General features: G+C 36.9%; 1 long non-coding RNA gene across 1 annotated transcript; it reads left to right on the top strand.

Annotated features, from left to right (window-relative positions):
• Positions 1-286: 286 nt before the first annotated feature.
• LOC118500160 lies at positions 287-17,719 on the top strand. Its single transcript, XR_004902702.1, has 3 exons — positions 287-436; positions 13,281-13,285; positions 17,709-17,719. It is a non-coding gene; the product is annotated as an uncharacterized LOC118500160 (long non-coding RNA).
• Positions 17,720-21,469: the final 3,750 nt, after the last annotated feature.

The following is a 21,469-nucleotide window of genomic DNA, read 5'->3' as shown; positions in this document are numbered from 1 at the left end:
CAAAAGAGGTTGAGAAAAACTGAATCAACTGAGCGTATGGTATTGGGGAAGATACAGAACCAAAGACACTTTAGCATTAACAAGTGGAGTGCAAATTGGTTTAGCCACTTTTAAAAACAACTTGTCATTAACTAGTGAAGTTATGAGCTAGCTATTCTTTTTCCTAGGGATTTCACCTAAGAAATTTTGAACAAGTGCTCCAGGAGACATGCACAAGAATATTTATGTTAACTCCCAGTCAGAGGTGTCCAACCTTTGGCATTTCTGGGCCACACTGGAAGAAGAGTTGTCTTGGGCCACACATAATATACATTGTGACATGTAACCACAAAAAAGAATCTCATAATGTTTTAAGTAAATTTACGATTTTGTGTTGGGACACATTCACAGTCATCCTGGGCTGCATGAGGCCCATGGCTGCAGGTTGGACTCCCCGGTACCATCAAATAAGGAACTTGATGATTTCATCTGGCTAGCAATCCTGCTAACTTGTTAAGTTAGCCCATCAAAGATTCATAGATACTGGCAAAAAGATGTCAGAGTTAGAGACAAAAGATAAATTATTCACAGCAAAAACAGTGATCAGAGTAACCTGCAGGCCCCAATTCCTTCAGGATGATGTGGTGAGGGCCAGGTGCTGCTTGTAAACACAATGAAAATGCATTACAGAGAAAAACCCTGAGAGACTCTGATTGTATGTAAGAGCTGCCAATAAACCTGCCTATCCTCCCTTCCAGAGAGAGAGACATCACCTTATTAGCTTGAAATGCAAGAAGTTCTCTCTGGGGACTAAGGGGAGGCATCTTTATCATTATTACCCTGAACCATCTTTAGGTAGGGGGTTGTGTCTACCTTTATTTTCTGGAAACATAAATAAATTAGCTCCAGAGGAGGTCCTTATCCTTATCTTTCTAGGGCTCTTGGCTTATACAAATATTGCTAAGATGATAATTTAGGAGCAAATTGGCTGTTAGTGCCAGATGTTAAGCAACAGGTGAGATTAATAGAGATTTGTATGTTGACAGTTCACAAGAGCATGGTTTATAACAGTAACTCAAAGCAAAGCAAACCACGGTGCTTTATGGCAGAGGCCTAGGCAAATATATTGAGGACTATACAAACAAAGAAACATTTTGTAGCAGCTGAAAATAAAATGAACTAGAGCTTTTTTTAACATGCATGAACCCTATGTTAAGAAACCAAATAATACACAGAAGTATATAAATTTGAGTTCAGAAACAGGTAAAACTAGCAAAATCATTTAAATAGAGTAATACACATTAGAAATAAAATTATAAAGGAAAATGAGAACAATTAACATAAAATAGAGCTTAACTCTGAAGGGAAAGTGAGGGGATATGATTAGTGATGGACAGACAGGATATCCCAAAGACATTGACAGCATTGTATTTTTGACCTGGATGATGGGTATTCTTTTTGTTAACACTCTTTCAAATTATACATGAAAGTTATATACAGTACTTTGTAAAAAAAATAACAAAAGACCAAATACCTGTTTAAAAATGGACAAAGGACACAGAAATTTCTTCAAGGAAGACATACAAATGGCTAACAGTTACATGAAAAGGTGCTCAGCATTATAATCATCACAAAAAAATGCAAATCAAAAAAACACAATGGGCTATCACCTTATGCATTAGTGTGTCTATTATGAAAGAAGAAAGAAAGAAGGAAGGAAGGAAAGAAAAGGAAGAAAGAAAGAAAGAAAGAAAGAAAGAAAGAAAGAAAGAAAGAAAGAAAGGAAGGAAGGAAGGAAGGAAGGAAGGAAGGAAGGAAGGAAGGAAGGAAGGAAGGAAGGAAGGAAGGGAGAAAGAAAGGAAAGACAAGCATTTGTGAGAATAAAGGGAAGCCCTGGTATGGAATGGAATGGAAACTGTGGGTGGAAATGTAAATTGGTAAAGCTGCTATGGAAAACAGTATGGTGGTTCCTCTAAAAATTAAAAATAGAACTACCATATGATTCAGCAAACCGACTCCTGGAGATTTAGCCAAAGGAATTGAAATCAGGATCTTGAAGAGATACCAGCACTTCCATACTCATTGAAGTATTGTTACAATAGCCAATATATGAAAATAATGTAAATATCCATTTACAGATGAATGGATCAAGAAAATGTGGAAGACTGATGTTACCAAGATGCTGAAATAGGTTGTTCCCAACTTTGCTCCCACTCACAAGAAGCACTACCAACAATTACTCATGGGCAAGACACCATGGAGAAAATCTTGGAACACAGAAATGAGCCTGAATCACCCCCTGCACCATAGAGACTAAGACAAACTACATTAGAAGGGTAAGAGGAGTGGGCTACACATGGACCATACTACCCCTCCTCCACACTATCACAGCACCACACTGAGAATTTATGATGAGCCTATCATTTCTCCAGTGGAAAAAGAGAACTTGGGGTGACATCTAGGTCCCTCAGAATTATGGGTAGCTTTTTGGGAGTTTCTAGTCCAGTCTTGACTCATGAGGGTCACTGAGGAATCTGGGGGGCTTGATTACGGGGAATCTGATTCTGATGGAAAAGGGAGGGAGGAGTCTGCAAAAACCAGCACTGAGAACATGACATTTTTTAGTAGAAACAAAACGTTAGTTAGATCCCAAAACAAGTCTTACCAGGTTCTAGATGACTGAAGTTATACCAGGTTTCTTCTCTAACCACAATGGTATGAAACTAGAAATCAATAACAGATAGAAAACTGCAAAACCATGATCATACTCATGGAAATTAAATCATACTCTCTTAGCCCTGGCTGGTATGGCTCAGTGGATTGAATGCTGGCCTGTGAAATGAAAGGTCACTGGTTCCATTCCCAGTCAGGGCACATTCCTGGGTTGCCGGCCAGGTCCCCATTTGGGGGCGTGTGAGAGGCAACTGAGCAATGTGTCTCTTGCACATTTCTCTCCCTTTCTTTCTCACTCCCTTTCTCACTCTCTAAAAGTAAATAAGTAAAATATTTAAAAAATTAAAAAATCATACTCTCTTAAACAACCAATGGATCAAGGAAGACATTAAAAAATAAAAATATATTGAGACTAATGTAAATGGAAACACAACATACAAAAACTTATGGGATGTAGGATAGAAAATGCAAGAAAGATTTTTAAAAACCTAACTTTAACCTTCAGGGGAAAAATAAAAGAAGAAACTAAGTACAAAGTTAGTAGAAGAAAGGAAATTAGTGTGGAAGTAAATGAAATAGAGAACAGAAAAATAGAAAAGTTAATAAAACTAAGAGCTGGTTCTTTGAAAAGATAAAGAGAATTACCAAATTTTAGCCAAACTAACCAAGAAAAAAAGAAAGAAAATCAAATCAATAAAATTATGAGTAAAAATGAGACATTACAACTGATACCACATAAATACAAAGGATCATAAGAGGCTACTCTGAACATCTATATGCCAACAAACTGGACAACCCGGAAGAAATGGAAAAATTCTTAGAAATATATAACCTACCAAGACTGAATCAGGAACAAATAGGAAATTTGAATAGTCCAGTTAATAGTAAAGAGAGTTAATTAGAAATAAAAAGAATTTCCCAGTTAAGACATACCAAACTCTAGAAAGTTTGCTGGTGAATTTTATCAAACATTTAAAGAAGAACTAATACCAATCTTTCTCAAAGTCCACTAAAATACTAGAAAAATAGAGAACACTCTCAAACTCATTTTACAAGGCCAGAATCAGCTGATATCAAAGCCAGAAAAGAACACTACCAGAAATTACAGTCCAGTATCTCTGAAAAATGTAGACACAAAATTTCTCAATAAAATACTAACTAACTGAGTTCTACAGTACATTAAAAAGATCATTCACCATGATCAAGTGGAAATTTATCCTGGGATACAAGGATGAAAAATCAATCAATGTGATACATCACATTCATAGAATGAAAGAGTAAATGATTATTCATCTCAATAGATACAGAAACAGTTTTTGACAAAATTCATTATCTGTTCATGATAAAAATGCTTAACAAATTAGGTACAGAAGTAATGTACCTCAATATAACTAAAGCCAAATATGACAACCTCAAAGCTAACACCACACTCAGTGGTGAAAAAACTGACATTTCCTCTAAGGTAGGAACTAATGCAAGGGTGCCAACTCTCACTACTCATATTCAGTGTGGTACTAGATGTCCTGCCCAGAACAATCAGGTGAGAAAAAGAAGTAAGTCAATAAGATTGGGAAAGAAGAAGTAAAACTGTCCCTCTCTGCAGATGACATGATTTTATATATAGAAAGTCTTAAAGATTCTACCAAAAAACTGTTGATCTAATTAATTAATTCAGTAAAGTTGCAGGAAACAAAATCACCATATAAAAATCAGTAGTAGTTATATACACTAACAACAAATTATCTGACAAAAATTATAGAAAACAATTCCATTTACAATAGCATCAAAAACAATAAAATATTTAGAAATATATTTGACAAAGGAAGTAAAAAATCTCTATACTGAAAATGCTAAGTCATGGATCAATGGAATTGAAGAAGACACAAATAAATAAAATTATATCCTCTCTCACCATGGATTGGAAGACTTAATATTACTAAAATATCCATACTACCTAAAGCGGTTAATAGATTTAATGCAATTCCTGTGGCAGTTTTTACAAAACTAGGAAAACAATCCCAAAATTAATATGAAACTACAAATGACCCCAAGCAAAAGCAATCGTGAGAAAGAGCAAAGTGGGAGACATCACATGTCTTGATTTCAAATGTATATTACAAAGCTATAGTATCCAAAACAGTATTGTATTGGCATAAAATCAGAAACTTTAGCCAATGGAACATAATTGAGAAACCAGAAATAATCCCATGCATAAATAATCAAATAATATTCGATAAGAGAACCAATAATATTCAATGGAGAAAAGAAAGTCTCTTCAATAAATGATGCTGGACAAATTGATATTCTTATGTAAAAGAATGAGAGTAGATTCCTACCTTATACAACTCACAAAAATTAACCCCAAATGTACTAAAGATCTCAATGTAAGACTGAAAACCATGCAATTCCTAGAAGAAAACAGAAAACATCTTCCTTTTACATTTTATTTCTTTTAATTTTTATTGACTTTATTGGGGCAATATACTTAATAAATTTATATGGGTTTCGAGTACACAATTCTATAGTATATCATCTGCATTTTGAATTGTGTGTTCATCACCCAAAGTCTCCTTCCATTATCATTTAGCCCCTGTTTACCTCTTCTACCTCCCCCGCCCTCCTTTCTTTCTGGTAATTACCATACTGTTGTCTGTGTCTATGAGGGTTTTTTTTCTTAATCCCTGTACCTTTTACACCTAGCTCCCTAATCTCTCTGAGCTCTAACAGCTGTCAATCAGATTTCTGTGTCTATGAGTATGCTTCTATTTCATTTGCTTGTCTTGTTCATTAGATTCCACATATAAGTAAATCATATAGTATTTGTCTTTCTTTGACTGGATTATTTCACTTCACATAATACTCTCCAGATCCATCCATGCTGTTGCAACAGGTAAGATTGCCCAAGTGCCCATTAGTAGATGAGTGAATAAAAAAAATCTGTGTTACTTTACACAATGGAATACTACGTGGCTGTAAAAAAATGAGAGAGAGAAAAAGTTTCTTGACATGGGCCTTGGCATTGATCATTTGCATATGACAGCTAAAGTACAAACAATGAAATAAAAAGTAAACAAGTGGAACTATATTATAATAAAAAGCTTTTGCACAGCAAGAGAAATGATAAAAAAGACATATATCATATATATATATCATATATCTGATGAGAGGTTAATATCTAACATATTAAGAACTCATAGAACCACAAAGGGTATGGTCTGGGTAAAGGGGTTGTAGGGAGAAGAAATGGACAACTGCAATAGCATAAGCAATAAAATATTAAAAAATTAAAACTAAAAATAATAAAAATTAAAACTTAAAAATAAATTTAAAAATGGGCAAAGGACCCAAATATACATTTTTCCCAAAAATACACAAATGACCAATAGGTACACAAAAAGGTGCTCAACACTAAACATCAGGGGAGACAAATAAAAAACCACATGAAACACCACCTCATGCCTGTTAGAATGGTTATCACCAGAAAGACAAGAGATAACAATGTGGGCAAGAATGTGGAGAAAACGGAAACCTTGTGCACTGTTGGTGGGAATGTAAACTGGGGAAGCTACTATGAAAAACAGTATGGAGGTTTTTCAAAAAATTAAATATAGAACTACCATATAATAAAAATTTCTGCTTCTGGGTACATATTTGAAAGAAATAAAAACATTATGTCAAAGAGATATGTGTACCCTCATGTTCACTGCAGCTTTATTTATAATGGTTGAGACATGGAAACAATCTAAGTGTTCATTGATGAATGAATGAATGGATAAAGAAGTTGTGACATATACACACACATAGAGAATGACATATTATTCAGCTACTGAAAAATGGAAATCCTGTTATTTGTGACAACAGAGATGGTCCTTGTGGGCAACATGCTAAGTGAAATAAATCAGAAAGAGAAAGACAGATACCGGATGCTCTCAGTTATATGTGGAATCTAAAAAAAAATCTCATAGAAAAAGAGATCAGATTTGTGTTTAGCAGAGGTGGGGAGTAGAGAGTTGGAGAAAAGTGGTCAAAAGGTACAAATTTCCACTTATAAGATAAGTAAGTATTGGGGTATAAGGTACTACAACACTGCCATATGGTACATTTGAAAACTGCTAAGAGAGTACTCCTTCAATTTCTCATCACAAGAAAAAAAATTTATATCTATATGAGATGATGGATAAACTACACTTATGATTTTGCAATATGTGTGAGTCAAGTCATTACATTGTATACTTTAAACTTATACAGTGCTGTATGTCAATTATATCTCAATAAAACTGAAAAAAAAAGAATTAAAAAAAGAAAATGTGGTATAAACATATAATGAAATATTATTCAATCTTAAAAAGAAGGAAATTGCAGGAACATGAATTGACCTGGAGGACATTGTGCTATGTGAAATATGCCAGACACAGAAAGACAAATTCTGGATGATCTTATTTATATGTGGAATCTAAAATATAGAACCAGAGACATGGAAATAAAGAACAAACTGACAGTGGCCCGGAGGGGACAATGGAGGAAAGAAGAGAAAGGGTCAAGTCAGGGAGGGAATTGAATGTGGAAATTGGGGGTGGGTAGGGCAGGGGGGAGTAATGGGGGAAAAATAGGGACAACTGTAATTGAACAACAATAAAAAAATAGTCAAACTCATAAAAGCAGAGATTAAAATGGCTGTTTCCTGGGTCAGGGAGCAGGGGAAATGGAGAGGTGATGGTCAAAGGGTGAAAAGTTTCAGTTATGCAAGATAAATAAGTTCTAGAGACCTTCTATACAGCATAGTGCCCACCATTAACAATACAGTATTGTATAGTTACAATTTGCTAAGAGAGTAGATCTTATGTGAAGTGTTCTCACCACATACACACACACACACACACACACACACACACACACACACACACACACAATAAAGGGGCAGTAGGAATCTTTGGGAGGTGATGAATACGTTTATGGCCTTGATGGTAGTGATAGTTTCACAGATGTATAGTTATCCTTAGACTCATCCAGTTGTATACATTAAATGTATACAGTGCATTTCAATCATACCTCAATAATGTGGTTTAAAACATAAAGCTGGGGCTACAGTCATCTAAAGCCTTAAGCAGGAATCGTGGATCCAGTTCCAATTCCATGCACATGCCTGTTGACAGAAGACCTTAATTCCTTATTGGCTTTTTTGTAGGCCTCAGTTTTATGCCATGAAGGTCTCTCCTAAAGGGCTGCCAGAGTGAGACTGTGACAGGACAGCTGACCTCCCCTACAGTGAGTGATCCCAGAGAGAGAGCAAGCAAGGCGGAAGTTATGTCTTTTACAACCTGGGCTGAGGAGGGACATAACAATTACTTCTGCCATGTTCTAGTGGTCTCATCGCCTGATGTTTCTATGACATGGGAGAGGGAACTTACAGAAGAGTGAACACCAGCAGTCAGAGAACACTGGGGCCCATATTGGAGGCTGGTTAATAGAAGAGATTATACTAATACTTAAAGCTAGGAATGACACGAGACTTAACAACAAGAATTGCAGTGGAGAAAGAAAGAGAATGCCTTGATCAATATTTAGGATACAGAATTAATGAAACTTGGTGACTGGCATGGTATAGGAGATGGAAAAGGCAGAATTAGAGATAATCTCAAATTTCTAACTTGCATTCCTGAATAGGAGACAGTACCTTAAAATTCAACAGAAAGAGCAGTTTCAGTGCAAAGAACTTTTCACTTATTCCTTATCATCTCCAGCAATGTCTTTTCCAAACACTTCTTGTTTTCTTCAACCCTCATCATATTTTAAGGTCATCTCATTCTCAGCTGACAATATCATTTCCTTTTTTACAGAAAACATTAAGACAACCTGATGTTTAATTCCATCTGCTCTCAATCTCACCATCTCAAGATACTGTATTTCTTGGTTCCAAGACATACCTTTCATGTTTACCTTATCTGAAATTAGGATATGTATTCCAATCAAGTATGCTTTAGATATTCAATGAAATATGGCACATTGGTCATTTATTTTTTCATGCCTTCTTTTTTTCCTGTGAGAAAGACAAAACTTTAAAAAACAATATTTTTTCTAGTGAAGCACTTGTGTCTTGAGAGAGTCAATTAACTACTTTATTTCAGTTTGCCTTCTGAATAGTACAGGGTTTGTATGTCCCCAGGTTTACAATCAAGATCCAAGTAACAAGAAGATACATCAAGAGGAAAGGAAGATATGAGTGAAACCAAGTTGCAGCATTCTATCTATATTTCTAACCTCCTCCTACGTCCCCAATGATTCCTGTGATGTTTACACTCCATGATTAAGCCAGTCAATGGTTGTTGGAAGGAAGGCTTCTCCTTTTAAGATAGTGATAGATGCATTGACATAAAAACTTTTTTTTTGACTATTGTTAACTAAGTTTATTGTGTAATCATTTTGTAGTATATGCATACATAAAATCATTATATTGTACACCTTGGACTAATACAATGTTATATGTCAATTATATCTCAGTAAAAGCTGAGGAACAAGATTGAGACCCACTTGCCTCTGACCCAGGAGCCTCTGTCTTCTACCAGCATCCTTGAAACTGGGCCAAGCTAACTCATTAGCTTGCAAGTTATATAACATCTCAGATCTTTCACAGTTCTTAATGATTTTGCTGTTGTAATTTTGAAATTTTTTCAAAAAGGAGAACTCAAAGTTGAAAAAAGCTTTAAGCCCCATAAAGCCTCAATCCACTCTGAGTTTATAGACAATGCTTTTTTACGTGTCTCCATATCCAATAGAATGTTATTTTGATTTCCAAATTGGGAAATGTATTAAACTTTGTATTCTTCTCTGACTACTCCTATCTGTTGTCATCCCCTTATAGCTGGTACATAGTGCAGTTCTGAACTTCAGCACTTGTGTGTTGTTATCAGTCATCAGGCACATCACAAGTAATTTGTTACTGGTGATTAAAGTATCAAAGTTTATGAATTATATTTCTTTAAAAAAGATTAGGGTTGATTCAAGATAATCTCTGTAACATATTTGTAAGTATGCATTCCTATATTTGTTAAGAGTCTTTCACCTTCAAATATGAAGAAGCCTAATCCCAATGCTTAAACAAGAGGATACATTCTTTTCTTTTTTTAAAATATATTATATTGATTATGCTATTACAATTGTCCCATTTTCCCCCTGCCACTCCCCTCCACCCTGTACATCCTTTCCCACCTATATCCCCCCCTTTAGTCATGTCCATGTGTCATACTTATAAGTTCTTTAGCTTCTACATTTCCCATACTATTCTTACCCTCCCCCTATCTATTTTCAACCTACAATCTATGCTACTTATTCTCTGTACATTTTCCCCCTCTCTCCTCCTCCCACTGCCCTGTTGCTAACCCTCCATGTGATCTCCATTTCTGTGGTTCCGTTCCTTTCCTGTTCTAGTTGTTTGCTTAGTTTGTTTTGGTTTTGCTTTAGGTGTGGTTGTTAATAATTGTGAGTTTGCTGTCCTTTTACTATACATTTTTTTTCTTTATCTTCTTTTCTTAGATAAGTCCCTTTAACATTTCATAAAATAAGGGCTTGGTGATGATGAACTCCTTTAACTTGACCTTATCTGAGAAGCACTTTATCTGCCCTTCCATTCTAAATGAAAGCTTTGCTGGATAGAGTAATCTGGGATATAGGTCCTTGTCTTTCATGACTTGAAATATTTCTTTCCAGCCCCTTCTTGCCTGTAAGGTCTCTTTTGAGAAGTCAGCTGACAGTCTGATGGGAACTCCTTTGTAGGTTACTGTCCCCTTATCTCTTGCTGCTTCTAGGATTCTCTCCTTCATTTTTACCTTGGCTAATGTAATTCTGATGTGCCTTGGTGTGTTTCTTCTTGGGTCCAACTTCTTTGGGGCTCTCTGAGCTTCCTGGATTTCCAGGAAGTCTATTTCTTTTGCCAGGCTGGGGAAGTTCTCCTTTATTATTTGTTCAAATACGTGCTCAATCTGTTGCTTTTCCTCTTCCTCTTCTGGTACCCCTATAATTCAGATGTTGGAACGTCTAAAGATGTCCTGGAGGTTCCTAAGCTTCTCCTCATTTTTTTTGAATTCTTATTTCTTCATTCTTTCCTGTTTGTCTTTTTTCTTCCTTCTGGTCCACTCTATTGTTTTGAGTCCCAGTTTCCTTCCCATCACTATTGGTTCTCTGTGCATCTTCCTTCATATCTTTTATGGTAACCTGCATTTTTTCATGTAATTTGTGCCCAAAATCAACCAATTCTGTGAGCTTCCTGATCACCAGTGTTTTGAACTGTGCACCTGATAGATTGGTCGCTCAAAAGGATGAGCCCTGGGGCATTGATCTGTTTTTCTATTTGAGACATGTCTCTCTCTCTCTTTTTTTTTTTTTTTTTTTGGTCTGGTTGCTCCTGTTACGGTGAGGGGCAGAGCCTTAGGTGTTCACTGGGGCTGGGTACCCCAGTCACCAGATTGTGACATTGTATGTGGGGGCGGGGGCAGGAGGGAACAATGGTGGTAGCTCTGTTCTCCTGGGATCTCAGTCCCTTCCCTGGGATCCTGGGTTTCGCACTCTTCCCTGGGTCACAATCGCAGCCTCACTGGGTCCTCCAGTTGCCTATTGCGTACTCAGGGTCCACCCGCTGCGATCTTGCACACCCCAGATGGCTTACGCGCTCCCGGTTGCCTTATGTGCCCAGTTCTCCCTGTACTCCATGCCGGGACCACGCCGGGACCACGCCACTGCTCGTCTCCGCCCCTCCTACCGGTCTAGATGAATGGGTCTACTTCAACTTCTTGGCTGTCCAACTTCCATTCAGATAAATTCTCTGTCAGTTCTGGGTGTTATTCTGCCTCTAAATTGTTGTTGTCCTAATCTTGGTTGTGCGTGGAGGTATAGTGCATCTACCTATGCCTTCATCTTGCCCATAAAAACATTTTTTTAAGTGTTGGGTGCCGGCCTGGCAAAAGAACAAACAGGGCAAAGGAAGGATGCTTGATCCCCGACAGCCTGGCCAGACAGTCCAAACCTCCAGCTGTGCTCTCAGCTGGTGTTTTATTCTTTTTGGCAAGAAGCCTCTTTTCTATCCTGCAAGAAAGGAGCATTCCAGCAAGGACACCTTATTGTTTAATTAAACCTAATAGATCAGGAACTATGATCTAAACCTTATGAGCCACATTTGGATGGGTTTTTTAATCAACTTAAAAGGAAAGAATGCAATGTCTCTTCTACAGGTTTCCTTCCCTGCTAAACCGTAAATACTCCCGGCTAAGAAAGTAACATATTTTATTTTATTTTATTTTTAATTTATTTCTTCTTTTTGCTGACTATGTACCTTTTATTATATATATATATATATATATATTTGCTGAATATGTACTTTTTATTTTTTTAATTTTATTTTAATTGTGGTTCAAGTACAATTTTCTATCTTTTACTCCCATCCCAGCCCTCCCCACCTCCTTCCCATTTCTACTCCCCACTAGTTTTTGTCCATGTGTCCTTTATACTTGTTCCTGTAAACCCTTCCACTTTTCCCCTGAAATTCCCCTGAAATTCCCTCCCCTCTCCCCTCTAGACACTGTCAGCCTGTTCTCTATTTCAGCGTCTTTGGTTATATTTTGCTTGTTTCTTTGTTTTGTTGTTTAGGTTCCTGTTAAAGTAACATCTTTTAAACTGGGAGACGAGTTCTACAAAGTTCTGTAGGCTTCCTAGAAATGCTAAAGATTTTGTTAAGCAAATCTTGCATGTGATAGATTTCTGTACATGACTCTCTGAAAAATATTTTATATTTACTTAAGTTTGCCTAAATGAGTATGGGTAATCATGATAGGGCTTTGCTTGCTTCAGATTTAGGATTTTGGGAAAATTTCTCACAGCTTCTTATTACATCTTAATACAATTCCTTCCTTGCTCCATCTAGTGATTCTTCCAGCTCCTTTGCCGCTCTTCTTTGCAATCTCTTCTTTGACTTTCTTCCATTCCTGTAATAAAATCATCACACTACTCTTCTAGATCCTGCCACTTCTTTTACAACTATCTTTTATTCCCCGCTGGTTACTTAACTTCTTGAAAATTGATGTGACACCAACCATCTTCCTTTCTCTTCTCAAACCCTCCGTAATCTGGATTTTGCCCCAGTGATTGTTTGAAACTGCTCTCTCAAAAATCCTGAGGTCTTGATTGTTAAACCCTTTGGGTTTTTATCATTTTCTCAACATTATTGACCTTCCTCCTTTCTACACTTTTCCCCACCCTAATTTTAAAAAATTCTTCCCATTCACATGGTCTTCCTGATCTTTTAAAGTGAAACTAGGAAATGTTATTCCCTTGTTCTTCCCACTGGCCTCAGCACTGAATACAGACACTCAATGTGGTTTATGGGACCTACCAGTATCTGGTAGATTAGTATGTCTCCAGTCTTATCTTTTTCAGTTGGCTGCCTTACACTCAATGCTGTAGCCCGGCCTGGTAGCTCCTTGCATGTACCAGGCTTATTCTGTCCCACATTTGACCATTTCACATACTGTTCCCCCTTCTGGAAGATTCTCTCACATTTACGATTCTTATTTTTATTTTGTTACTATATCATGTTTACTTGTTTCTGTCCCATTTTAGACTACAAGCTCCTAGAAGCAAAGGCTATGTATATTGTTTTACTCTTGTATCTTCATCACTAACAAATACCTCTCCCTTAGTATTTGTTCAGTGACTACCTGCATTATACAAAAATGAATTCAGCATTTGATCATCCCATCAGGACTCTCAAGGCTCCTTTTCCCTCTTTTTCTATTGGCTTTAGTCTTGTTTAATCCCCTATATTTCTGTACATCACAGTAGCTTCCTGTCTTACCTCTATTTCATAGTCTTCCCTTTCCATTGTTTGGCACCCAGCTGCAGGCTGTTTTCCACAAGGCACAACTCTAATCATGCCACACCACTTCTTTGTTAGATAATTTTCATACTCCTCAATGCTTATATTATGAAGGTCGAAGTCCTTAATACACGGCTAAAAAATCCCAGGCAATGATAATATACTTTCCTAGTCTTGTCTCTCACTAGTTTGTTCCACTAACCTTCACTCCAGCAAGCAGACTGCCGGGTCCATGACTTTGTGTGCAAGCTGTTCTCTTCCCTTAGTCATTAGATAGACTTGCACTTCCTCTAATGAAATTTTAGCTGTGCTCCGAGGCTCAGTGCAGGTGCCACTCCTCCATAAATTTTCCCTGGCTCCCCTGGAGGACAGTACAGTTTCTTTCCCTTACATTTCCAAGACACTTTGTTTTTACCTCCTTTTGGCACTTGTTATATACTGCCGTCTGTTAAGGATTTTTTTTGGGGGGGTGGTCAATTCAGTGATAGGGTGAGAATGAGTCTTATTCATTTTTGTATTTCCCAGAGTGCTGTGCCCATATGTGTTCAATAAATGTTTGTTGAATGAAGTATGGTAATTAACTAAAGAAACTAAGACAATGTTAAGCTTTAAATCATAGTAAGTTATATTTTTTACTTTTTTATTCAAAATAACTGTGATGGTGCCTACACCCAAAAACCAAGTGGTAGTTATATGAGAGTTTCATTAACACTTTTTTTAAAGGCATAGGACTATCCCTAACTTATAAGAAAAAAAAACAGCTTAATAAACTAGGATAAAAAATGAATGTAGCCCTTAAAATATCATAGTAAATAACATGGATATTAAATATGCTTCCTGTGTGTAAAGATTGATGTAAAAATATAGTGGCCAAAGCATTCAGAAAACAAATGAAGTTAGTTCATTTAGCATTTCAGAGACTGTCCTCACTTATGTCTTCAAACACTTCATATGCTGTAAGGTTGTGCAAAGACAGAAATGTCCTTATTGTCATACTCTGCAATAGGACCATTCCTTTTGGACTCTGCACTTAAGATAATATTGCCGATTAAACAAACAAGCACTTGTGCTGTAATGTAGCAACAAGTGGTCCACACTTTTCTTTCCATTTCTTCATTCTGTGTATGACCTTGGAAATGTCTCATCTCTTTGGAAAAGAGACACCTCATAGCAGTAATGTGCAGATACTAATATCTTTTCTGAATGAGGGTGGGCAGCTTGCTTAGATAGCTTTCTCACTACTCTATTTTATTTTTCACCTCCTCTGAAGCTCTCATTTAGTCATGGGTACCTTAATCTCTCTGAGTGAATTCCTGCAATATTATCAGTGCCATCTTGATCACAAATGCTTAAATGAAGGTTCATGGTGTGCTCAACAGCTTGGTATTACAGGGAGCATCCTGGTAGACTTCATTCTCTGCCTTCCCTAGAAGCAGTCTCTAGATGAGACAGAGAAATCAGAAGCCAGCAGAAAATGTTGCAGATAAGGCAGATATATCTATGTCCTTGCCATGTCTAGGGGTGGTCAAACATCACAGGAGATTGATCTCTCATGAAAGATTGTCTTTCAGATTGAAGACAAAAGATTAATATAAAGAATAAACTGACAGTGACCATGAGGAAGTAGAGGGGATAATGGGGGGAGAAGGGGGAACTGTCATGAAGGAACAAGTGTAAAAGACACATGGATAAAGCCAAAGGGAGGCAGGATCAGGGGAGGGAGGTGGGGGTGGCTGGGGTGGGTGGGAGTGGTAGGGGCAAAATGAAGACAATTGTACTTGAACAACAATAAAAAAAGAATAAGAAAAGATACATACAACCATAAGACCAGGGTCAAAAACCAAGAGTCACAAAATTAGCAGTGGATGTGATAGGTGTAAAAAAAATACAGGAATTTACTTTTATGATTAACCCTCGAGGATGGACTCAGGCCAATCCAGCATCTGCCACAGAGCAGGCACATCCTGTGAGCTGCTTCAGGTCAATAGTCAAGAAGCATTTCTTCTGCTAGAATGAACCTCATGCAGAAGTCTTCTCTGAAATATGAGCCCCAAACATACTGAGTGTCATCTGCAAGTGACAAAAATTATATTTGCTCATTAGCAGGGTTAATAGTAACCTTTCAGCAAGTCTTATTTCAAATTGTGTATTCTCAGGCATGAATGACTGGGCTTTTGAAATTTAATGAGGCACAACAGTTATATACACTGTTTCCATGATAACCATGGTGACTTGATAGAAACATTACAAAGCAAACTATGTTGTAATGATCTCAAAATCTTTTCAAAGAGATCTATAGGAAACCACAAATGGACTTTAGCAATCAAATCCATAAGTCCTGAGTGGCCTCCCTGGCTAACCCCAAACAGTTCACAGACAGCCACATATTTTGATTCATTTTCTCTCAGCAGGCAGGAGGTATAATCACATGGCACCAAGACACTGCAACATTCTTCCTTGTAGTAGCTTCTATCTTGTGCATGGATGTAAAACTGACAAGTATGGAGATGAAAAGAAATCTTCCTGGGATATCCAAGTAGTTTTCTGCACAATGCTGGGATGAATGGATATTTACAACAAATCACAGATTGATGGAGGATATTTTTTATTCACTCATGGGCAAGAAGAGTGGAACAAGACAGCATAAATTTCTTCTTCTTTTCTTTTTTTTACTGTGGTAAGAACACTTAAGTTGAGATCTACCCTCTTAATAAATTTTTAAGTACATGGTAGAATATTGTTAGTATAGGTACAATATTATACAGCAGGTCTCTAGAGCTTATTCATTTTGCATAGCTGAAATTTTCTACCTGTTTAACAACAGCCCACATTTCCTCCTCCCCACAGCCCCTTGCAACCACCATTCTACTTTCTGCTTCTCTGAGTTTTATTGCCTATCTATTTTGAATGCCTCACACAAGTGGAACCATCAATATTTGCTCTTCTGTTAAAGGTTTATATCACTTAGCATACTGTCTTCCAAGTTTTTCCATGTGGTTGCCTATGGCAGTGTTTGCTTCTTTGGGGGGGTTGAATGATACTCCATTGTTAGTTTATACCACATTTTATTTATCCATTCATCTGTAAATGGACACTTAGTTTGTTTTCATATCTTGGTTATTGTGAACAATGCTTCAATAAACATGGTTGTGCAGATACCTCTGAGATCCCAAGTTTGATTGATTTGGACATATCCCAGAAGTACACATTCTGAATCATATGGTAATTCTACTTTTAATTTTTCTGAGGACACTTTACACTGTTATTCACAGCAGATGCGCCATTTTACATTCCCACCAACAACGTAAGGAGGTTCCAAATTCTCCACATCCTTGTCAAGATTTGTTATCTTAAAAAAACACACACACAATAGCCATCCTAACAAGTGTGAGGTGATTTCTCATTATGTTTTGATTGATTTAAATTTCTCTGATGATTAGTGATGTTGAACATCTTTCCACATACCTGGTGATCATTTGTATGCCTTCTTTGGAAAAATAACTATTCAAATTCTTTGCCTATTTGTAACCAGTTTTTTTTCTTATTCTTTTTCTTTTGCTATTGAGTAGTAGGAGTTACTTATATATCAACCACTTATCAGATATGTGGTATGCAAATATTTTCTGCCATTCTTTAGTTTGTCAATATTTAGTTGACAGTTTCCTTTGCTGTGCAGATGATTTTCATTTGATGTAGTCCCAGTTGTCTATATTTGCTTTTGTTTCTTGAACTTTTGGTGTAATATCCAAGAAATCATTGCCAAGCTCAATGTGATAAAGCTTTTCCTCTATGTTTTCTTCTAAGACTTTTATCATTTTAGTGGTTAATTTAGGTCTTTAAACTGTGTTGAGTAAATTTTGTGTACAGTGTAAGGTAAAGGTCCAATTTCACAATTTTTATGTGTATCTCTAGTTTTCACAACAAAATTTGTGAACCATATTATCCATTTTCCATTGTGTATTCAAAGGTCAAATTGGCTATGTATGCATAGGTTTATTTCTGGGCTATCTATTCTGTTCCATTGGTCTATATGTCTATTTTTATACTAGTACCATACCCTATTTAAGGTCATTTTAACTCTTTATTATCTCTTAAATTTATTAATATTCTTTTTTCCCACTTTAAAATCATTTTTATTTTCCAAACAGTTAACGTACATTATTATATTAGTTTAGGTGTATACTCCAATGATCAGACATTTATAATTTACTAAGTGATCATCCCAATAAATCTAACACCCATCTGAAACTATGCATAGTTATTAGAATATTATTAGCTATATTCCCTATGCTGTGCTTTACATCCCCATGACTATTCTGTAACAACCAATTTGTATTTCTTAATCTCTTCACCTTTTTCACCCATTCTCCCAACCCTTCCCATCTGGCAACTGTCAAAATGTTCTCTGTACTTATTATGAGTCTGTTTTTCTTCTGCTTGTTCATTGTTTAGATTCAACTGTTGACAGATGTGTATTTGTTGTTACTTTGCTCTTCATATTTTTGGTCTTTTTCTTCTTCTCCTTAAAGAAGATCCTTTAACATTTCATATATTACTGGCTTGGTGATGATAAACTCCTTAAGCTTTTTCTTGTCTGGAAAGTTCTTCATCTATTCTTTGATTCTAAATGATATCTTTGCTGGGTAAAGTAATTTTGGTTGAAGGTCTTTGCTTTTCATCACTTCGAATATTTTCTGTCAATCCCTCTGGCCTGCAAGTTTCTATTGTGAAATTAGCTGACAGTCTTATAGAAACATCCTTATAGGTAACTAACTGATTTTCTTTTGATTCTCATAAGACTGTTTCTGTGTCTTTTACTTTTGGCATTTTAATTATGATATATGGGCCACTTTGGATCCATCACTGGTCTCTTTTTTATGTTGTTGAGGTTCTCACTAAGTTTATTGAACATCCTTATAAACAGTGTTTTGAACTCTGAAATTAAGTACATTACTTGTCTTTAATTTCTTTAGTTCTTTTCCTGGAGTTTTATTCTGTTCTTTCATTTGACACATGTTTCTTTGGCTCCTCATTTTGACAGTTTCCGTGTTTGTTTCTATGTCTTAGGTAGAGATACTATGTTCCCCAGGATTGGTAGAGTGAGTGGTCTAATATAGTAGATATTTTTAGGGTCCAATGGCACTACCTGCCCAATCTCCAAGGTGGGCACTCAAGGTACGCCCACTTTATGGGCTGTGTATACTCTCTTCTTGTAGTTAAGCTTTGACTACTATTAGCACATCAATGGGAGGGATTTACCCATAGCTACAAGGACTGGATGTGATCACTGACCACTGTCCTCTAATGAACATGGAAGATCAGCGTGCAAGGGCCCTCCCCACAGAGAAGGAGTTACTTCAGAGGGGCTCTGGACTCACTGAGCCTATCCCTTGAGTGGGTCACTTGTGGTGGTGTTTGGATGGTGATGTTTCAACTTGATCTGCAGCTGTCCACTGGGTATGCTGGCTCTAGTGCCACCAAGAGGTGCTGTACAAGGTCAGATGTCACCCATGTTCTGCCCAAGGCCACCTAGCATGAGCTACAAAGTGATTTGCAGATGGCTGCTACTTTTGCTGAGGTTGGAGGTGCCCAGGAGAGGCCAAGCTGTGTACCAAGGCTGGCTGCTGCTAATGCTGCACCTGGGGCCACTTGGTGAGAGGTATAGGACATGCTGAGGCCAGGTACTTCTTGTTTGAGAGATTTTACGAAAATCTGAAGCATGAGCCAAGACAGGCTATCCATTTGGTAAAGCCAGTGAGAACAGCTTGGGTGGGCCTGAAAGTTGAGTGGGGCTGGGCCTCAGGAAATCACCAGGCTGAGCAAGAAGTGTTAGCCGGGTTGATAGAGATTCAGCTTTGGTGCTAACCTGACAGCTTTTTGGGTTGGGGGTACTCATCAAAGGAACAATAACCTCTGCCAGCATTTCTGTCTGGGAGAAAACCAACCTCCAGACCTAGGTCTGATGCTGGACAATTAAGTCTTTCTCTATGTGTCTCTGGTGACTTTTAAGCTGCTGTACCAGCATTGGAACTCAGAAGGAGTGAGTGTGAGTAAGTCTGTGCATGGATCCTTTAACAAGAACTGCCCAGGACTCCAGAAGTCATCTGTCTCCCTCAGCCTCAATCCCTCCTAGTTTTTACAGCTAGAAGTTATGGGGATTTTTTCTTCCTGGCACTGGAACCTTGGACTGAGGGGCCTGGTGTGAGACTAGACCTCTCACTCCTCAGAAAGACCTCTGCAGCTGAGATATCCCTCAGAATGTTTATCCACCACACGTGGGTATGGAACCAGCCCATTCCACATATCTGCCCCTTCCATCAGTCTGGATGGGGCTTCTTTAATTCCCTAGTTGTAGGACTTCCATTTACCTATATTTCAGGTGGTTCTGAATGACTGGTGTTCTATAGTTTAGTTGTAATTTTGATGTAATTGTGGGAGGATGTGCATAGTGCATTTACCTATGCCACCATCTAGACTGGAAGAGTGCCACACTGTTTTAATTCCTGTTGTTTTGTAATATATTTTAAAATCAGGAAATATGATGCCTGCATCTTTGTTCTTCTCTCTCAAGATTGCTTTGGCTACTTGGGGTATTTTACAGTTCCACATAAATGTTATGGTTTTTCCCACTAATTTGATAAAATATGTCATTGGGATTTTGATAGGGCTTGCAATAAATCTGTGATTACTTTGGGAAATATGGACATTTTAATAATATTAAAATGTCATCCAGTCCTTGAACACAAGATATCCTTCTATTTATTTGTTTCTTATTTAATATATTTTGTCTGTATTTTATAGTTTTCAGTGATTAGGTTTATTTCTAAATATTATTCTTTATGATGCTGTTATAAATTGGATTGTTTTCTTCATTACCACAACTTTGTTTGATTTCTTTATGTGAGCAATCTCTTTTATCAGCACAACTCACTCTGAACTACAAAAAAAAAGTACTAAGTGTTAAGTGGCCAAATCAAAATTTCTATATTTAATGGTAAACATTTACCATAAAAGGATGATCAAAATTATTTTTAGTGTTGTCCAAAGATAGATGTAGAGTTAAAGTTTTCTGGAATAAAGTTGTATATTTTGGTAGCCTGGGTAAGCTGCCTATAAAGTGTAGGAAAGTATTTTTTTCCTATGTTAGGGGTTGTCTGGTGAGTCCATACCCCAAGGATTCTTAGACTTTTTTCTACTGGTCCCTTCTCTTTAGATTGTGGGTTTGGATATGACCTTATAATTCAAAGGTCTTCTGCTCATTTTATGGATAAACAATCCAGAAAAATTTCTGGAAAAATCAAACAAGTTGGTTAAGATCACATGTCACCTAGTGGCAGAGCTAGGAAAGATATTTAAGTTTTCTAACTAAATCCAATGACATTTTTTTTTTAGTAAAATTGCTGCTTTCTGAACCAGGGCTCACATTCCCCTTATATAAAGTCAATTTGGCCATTTTTCTTTTAGGTAAACAACTTTTATGGATTGAATACTTCCTGCACAAAGCCAGCTATCTTGGTTTTCTCACATGTATAGCAGATATCCTTTATCACATATTCTAGTCAAAATTCTGACATAAATTGTATATGTGAGCCATCCAGACACATATTGCCTCTCTGAAAATCTGCCTGGCTAGATGTTAGAAACAAAATTTCTTGAGAAATTGCTTCCTAATTATACTGTAGACATTCAAACAGTCATAATATTTATGAATGTTCTTTAAATATGAATTGATTATGCTGTTTCCTTGACATTCTTTATTAGAGCTGATGTGCCTCAAAAGAAATCTTTTTAAAAGCAAGCCATTATTAAGTCAATGTGTCCATTACACATAGCCTATTGATGACCTTGGAAAATAGGAAAAGACGCAAAGGCATTGGTTTATACAATTAATAAGATCTTGCCTATGCCTTTACTAATAGAGTACAAGAGTTTTCTACTAAAAGTAAAATGAAAACA

This window comes from Phyllostomus discolor, chromosome 1 (genome assembly GCF_004126475.2).
Source record: "Phyllostomus discolor isolate MPI-MPIP mPhyDis1 chromosome 1, mPhyDis1.pri.v3, whole genome shotgun sequence".
NCBI lineage: Eukaryota > Metazoa > Chordata > Mammalia > Chiroptera > Phyllostomidae > Phyllostomus > Phyllostomus discolor.
Note: the sequence above shows the minus strand (reverse complement) of the source record. Positions and strands in the feature narration are given on the sequence as shown.